Genomic DNA, 6264 nt, shown 5'->3' on the forward strand with positions numbered 1-6264 from the left:
CTCCAGCCTGGGTGACAGAGTGAGACTCCATGGCAAAAAAAAGAAAAAAAAAAAAGAGGTACTAGGGTAGGTAAATTCATAGAGGCAGAAACCACAGTGGTGGCTGCAGGGGCTGGAGAGCGGAAGATGCAGAATGACTGTTGAATGGGTGTAGAATTTCGGTTTGGGAAGATAAAAAAATCTGCAGATGGATAGTGGTGATGGTTGCACAATAATGTGAATATACTTAATGTCACTGAGCTGTACACTTAAAAATGGTTAAAATGTTGAATTTTATGTTTGTTTTACCACAATAAGAAAAGTTGAATTTAATAAAATCGGTGCATTTGAAATACAGGTCTCTGCTACAAAGAACATTAATTCATGCCTGATACTTGCAGTATTATCATCTGTAAACTAAGCATTAGCTTGAAAAATGTATTTTGGGAATTTCATTCTATTTATTATTTAGTTTAATTTATTCCTCTCTAACTTTGTCTTATGTAGTAAATGGCCACTACCTTGCCTCCATTATTTCAAGCATTATTTATACCAGAGAAAAATACTTGAGCATCAAAGAGCAGTTTTCAATATGACATTCATTGACTTGCTGAAAGGAGGTGTCAGATTTCATTCAGGGAGGATTTGAGGACCTACTACTTGTCAGCCCTGTGAGGCACAGGGTAAACAGAGACAAATAATATTTCCTTAAAGTATCTCCCACAATATAATAGGAGAGACAGACAGGAAGAAAGAAAGGGCCTGTGATCTCATGGCACCCCAGGTGAGCACACAGTGGGCAGAGGACACAACAGGACGAGGAGAGCTCCTCTCAGCTTGGTAGAGAGGAGCTTGGGGCCAGCACTACAGAGCGTGGGGATGAGGTCTTCAAAGGCGAGTGACAGTTTGTCGTACAGCCACAGGAACCAGGGTGAAGCTGAGCCTGCCCACCATCCTTTGAACACCTGCCCCATATTCCTGCTTCCATATCTGTTGTTACTGCAGATTAGTTGCTCTCCAAATTGCATTTCCATGCTGTGCTGTGTGGTTTGGATTAATAGGGACTGCTTTCTCTGAGGATCTTTCCCATACTGGAGGCTGGAGGAAGCACTCAGTGTCTCGGGACATTTTCAAGGCACTCAGTCTCACTGGGGTAACAGATCTTATCAGCAAAGACTTTTTAGCCAAGAGGACAAAGTGTCCAAATGGGTGCTTGTGGGAATGTACTGGAGGCTGGGCAGTGTTTCATTCTGTTTTGTGCTGCTATAATAGAATACCACAGACTGGCTAGCTTACAAAGAAAATAAATGTATTGCTCACACTCCTGGAGGCTGGGAAATCCAATATCAAGGGGTCGGCATCTGGAGATGGGTCATCCGGCAACGGGAGGCAGAAGGCCACGGGAGCGCCTCCAGAGAGCCAGAGAGCAAGGGGGCTGCACTCCCTTTACACCAAATGCGCTCTGCAATCATGGTATTGATCCTGCACTTGAAGGGAAAAAATTCTATAACAGAAGTAGTATTTGTTGCCTCCTGAGCCCATCTGGATCTACCTGAACTTGCTCCTTTTGGTAAGAAGGCAGTGTTTTGACTTAAGTGGGTGAGGAAGTCTAGCAGCCTCAGGTCCCCACACGGAATGCCTGTGTATACTTGTCAGCATCAGTTACAACTCCTTTAATCCTCAGCGTGTGAAGGAGGGAGAGGATTTTTCTCTTTGGCAGTGTCTGACAGATTCTCCTGTTTGAGGAACGTTGCTGGCTAGTGACTCACCAAGAGAGAAGGGGTTGATTTTATCACTGAAAGCCCAGCTCTGTGGTACATTCTAGAAGCTCTCAACATCTAGGTGAGTTTTACTCAAAGACTTTTCTGGGAAAAAGGAAACCTTCTGAAATGGGAGATTGTTGTTTAAATTCTCATTCTTCTTTCCCCTTCTTTCCCCAAGTCTGATGGTGCGCACCAGAAGCTTCTCCGTCCTGTTGAATCTAATGAGAACATCACGTGGGCAAGCGTTCAGTTAACACCCAAAAAGAGCTGCAGCCACAGACTGGCACTGCATCAGGAAAGGCAGACGGGAACACATTCCAGTGAAATGCAGGAAGTTAGAGACACGAGGCAAAAAAGATGTTAAAGAGTTTTGCGTCAGAGATAGCAGAAACTGCTGAATTACTTTTTGGAGTTTGGATTTCTAAATCACAGCTTTCTGGAAAATTCAGATTCTTATCAGTAAAAGATCCTGCTTTAGGTTATTTAATGTTTGGAGTCTTATTATCATTATTTGCACTTTATCGCACAGGTTGGAGTGCAGTGTTGCAATCTCGGCTCTCAGCAACCTCCGCCCCCGGGTTAAAGTGATTCTTGTGCCTCAGCCTCCCAAGTAGCTGGGATTACAGGCACTCGCCACCACACCTGGCTAATTTTTGTATTTTTAGTACAGACAGCATTTCACCATTTTGGCCAGGCTGGTCTCAAACTCCTGACCTCAAATGATCTGCCCACCTCGGCCTCCTAAAGTGCTGGGATTACAGACGTGAGCCGCTGTGCCTGGCCTGGAGTCATATTATTTTGTAAAAGCAGTAAAGAATATAAAATGGTAACCATAAAGAGGAAACATTTTAATACAGCAAATATTTCTGAAATTTGACCCCGTAAGCATATCAGTATTTCCCCCATCTAGTCCTGTATATATCCATATTATTTGTATGTAAACAAAAGCATTTTTATCTTCCGCCTTTCCTCTGGTATATCGGGAGCGTTTTACATACTTCCTCTGAGGAGTTTTCATTATATGAAATATTATATGAAATATTTATACACTTTACTATCATGTCCTTTAAAACATTTTTAAAGCCTAAAGGAAGGGACTGCCATTCTATTTCCCTCCCTTTGTTAAAGTCACCAAGATTAATTTGATATTGGTTGACTGAGACGGTCTTACTCACCCAGGCTGGAGTACAGTGGCTTGATCATACCTCACTGCTGTGGCCTCCGACTCCTGGGCTTAAGCGATCTTCAGGCCTCAATGTCCTGAGTAACTGGGACTACAAGCGTGTGCCACCATGCCCAGCAAATTTTTAAAAATATTTTTTAGAGACAGGGGTCTCACTATGTTGCCCATGCTGGTCTTGAACTCCTGGGCTCAAGTGATCCTCCCTCCTCTGCCTCCCAAAGTGCTGGGAATACAGGTGTGAGCCACTGCACCTGGCCTAATTTAATGTTTATTAAGAACCACCAATGAAATACATGTTGTTGCTAATCTGTGGAATGGGTTAAAGTGTACAAAAAACCAACGCCAAGACAAACAGGCTTTTGTGGATTTTTTTCTCCAGAAACGGGGAAAACAATATCCTTCGTTCATTCATACTTAACAATATCCTTCTGTTCATTCATACTTAACAATATCCTTGGTTCATTCATACTTATTCACTGGATCAAATGTTACTTGGATACCTAAGCGGGTGAGGTGTGCGTCGGGACACTCAGTGCCTGCCCAGGGAGCTCACTGTCCACCAGGAAAGACAGCTCCCACATACAGCATCAGGCGACGTGACGGGAGGGATACAGACTAAGTTCCACAGGGTACAGAGGACAAAGAACCGAGTTCAGCCACGGTGACCTGGGAAAATATTGTGGAGGGACTTTAAATTGGAGTTGGGGAACAGATAGAGAAAGAGAAGGCATTTTATTGTCAGGGATGAAAGAAGTGAAGTCACCAAGGAAGGGAATCACTGGGCATGTGGGAAGAACGGTGAGCAGCCCCCCACAGGCTGGTGCAGAGTAAGGGGTGGCCAGGCAATGGAGCAGGCCTGCTGCTCAAAGCCCTTCACGGAGGGCCTCGCAACTTTGCTTAAACAGGAACTCACAGGTGGCTTTCGATTAGGTGAGTGACTTCAAGAGGGGGCTTTAAAGCATGAGTCTGAGCAGTTGTGTTCAAGATAGGCTGAATGGGGGCCAGCCTGCCCAGATAGTGCAGGGGACAGCCTAGGGAGCCGGTGGCAGAAACTGAAAGGAAGGGCCACAAGGGGAGGTGCTAGGATGGAAGAACAAAGGGATATGGGATGGCAAACAAGGGAGAAGTGCACCGGTTATTCTGGGGTTTTGAGTTTGGGGTGATGAAATATCCCACAAATGGAAGGAGCATGGTCAGGAGCTGGCCCAGGGTGTGGCCCGTCCTCAGTCCCGCTGCTCACCGTGTCTGGGGTCCAGGTGGACCCAGGTGCAATGCAGAGCTCATGGGAAGGAGGGAAGAGGCTGGAGTTGATCACAAAGAGACGCAGACCCAGAGGTGGACAGGATCTCTGAAGGACGATGCCTAAACAGGAAAGAACAAAAGACAGAACTTCTGGGAGTGCCCACACTGAAGGAGAAGCAAAAGAGGAAGAGACAAAGAAGGCACTGCCAGGGCCTGGAGGTCAGTAAATGCACTGCCGTGAGGTCAGGGGCAATGAGGGGGTGTCTGTGTCAGGTGCATTGGGGCCAACCTTGACGCTGAGTTCAAAACACAGACCAGGAGCTCGAGGAAGAAACGGTGCCCCCTTCTGAGAAATTTGCTGGTGAAAGGGAGAAGAGCGGTGAGAACTCGATTTCCCTTTTGAGGCTGTCCTAGAAGCTGGCACTTCAGTTGTCACAGGGCAGTTCATTTGGACCCATATTTCTTCCGAAATAGTCTGTGGAGGGGTCACTGGCACCCAGCCCTTTGCGCTTCCCCACGGTGCTGTTCTTCCAGGCAGGGTGGGTCCATCAGCTGCCTCTCCTCACCACACAACGCAGATTCCATGCATCTATAGAACTGGAAGACTCCCCCGCGGTTATAGACATTTAACAGGAATTGAGTAAGAAAAAGCTCAGATGTTAACGCCTAAGCCAAAAGAGAAAAGGACAGAACCCTGAGTCCAGCCTCCTCCAGCTGGGGCTGGCCACTGCACTCGCCCTGCTTGCCTCTGGGTGTTAACGGAACCACCTTCCCCCCCACTGCCATCCCTAACATCAGCCAACATCGAGCAACTTAAATCCAAAATGCCACACACCCCAAAGGTAACAGATTGAAAGAATCCCAGAGTTGGAAGGAGACTTAGAGGTAACTTAGATTATATAACAGGGATTGCCAAAACTACTGCCTGCAGGCCATCCCGCCACTGCCCTCTTTGAGTAAAGAAGTACTGGTGGCCGGGTGTGGTGGCTCACACCTGTAATCCCAGCACTTTAGGAGGCCGAGGCGGGCAGATCACCTGAGGTCAGGAGTTCCAGCTTAGCCTGGTTAACATGGTGAAACCCTGTCTCTACTAAAAATACAAAGATTAGCCGGGTGTGGTGGTGAACACCTATAATCCCAGCTGCTCAGGAGACTGAGGCACGAGAATCGCTTGAACCTGGGAGGCAGAGATTTCAGTGAGCCGAGATCACGCCACTGCACTCCAGCCTGGGCCACAGAGCGAGACTCTGTCTCAAAAAAAAAAAAAAAAGTACTAGTACACAGCCACACCCATGGGTCCACTTAATAACTGTGGCTGCTTTTGTGTGACAGTTGTCGAATTTAGCAGTAGCATCGGAGACTATTTGTCTCACAATATCCAAAATATTTACTATCCAGCCCTTTACAGAAAGGGTTTGCAGAGCCCTGGATCATACGCTGGCTCGCTAGCTAGCTGTGCCTTTACTGTGAACAAACAGGCCTTTTTCTTTCAACCTGGGCAAACTACAGTGTTTTTAAAAAGCACCAAGAATACTTTTTGGAAGTCAGAGTTTTCTGTCAAGTGGCTTTGGCTATACTCCAGATCTTTTTTATTCATTTGGCTGTAGAGCTGGATGGGCACATGGTATAAAAACAATTCTCAGACCTCACTCTTGTTTCTGCTCAATCCCTGTCCTTTTAACCAGCACAATGAAAGTGCCTCAGTCAGCAGGGTCAAGTAGGATAACCAGAGCAAAATGTGAAAACGAGATTAGAACTGTGATTAGAGGCTGGGACGTGTGCTGAATTCCCTCTAATCACGTGATATGAGCTAAGGCCACCATTTATCATAAAACAAACTGTCCAGCTTTGCATGGAATGGATGACAACTGCATTTTAAAACGTGTTCAAGTAAATGAAGCATAGTCATTTTGGAAAACAAGAAAGCAAAGCTTAAAAATAGCTGAAAGGGTTTTCAAGTTTTCACATGTGTATGTTCCTAAGGGATTTTCGTTACTTTTGTTCTGAAGTGAGATGTGAAGTGGTTTCCTTTTTATTAGCATATGAATATCAGGGCCATTTGATTTTGGAGAGATGCACAAATGAAAGTCAATTAAC

This window comes from Pongo pygmaeus, chromosome 14 (genome assembly GCF_028885625.2).
Source record: "Pongo pygmaeus isolate AG05252 chromosome 14, NHGRI_mPonPyg2-v2.0_pri, whole genome shotgun sequence".
Lineage (NCBI taxonomy): Eukaryota > Metazoa > Chordata > Mammalia > Primates > Hominidae > Pongo > Pongo pygmaeus.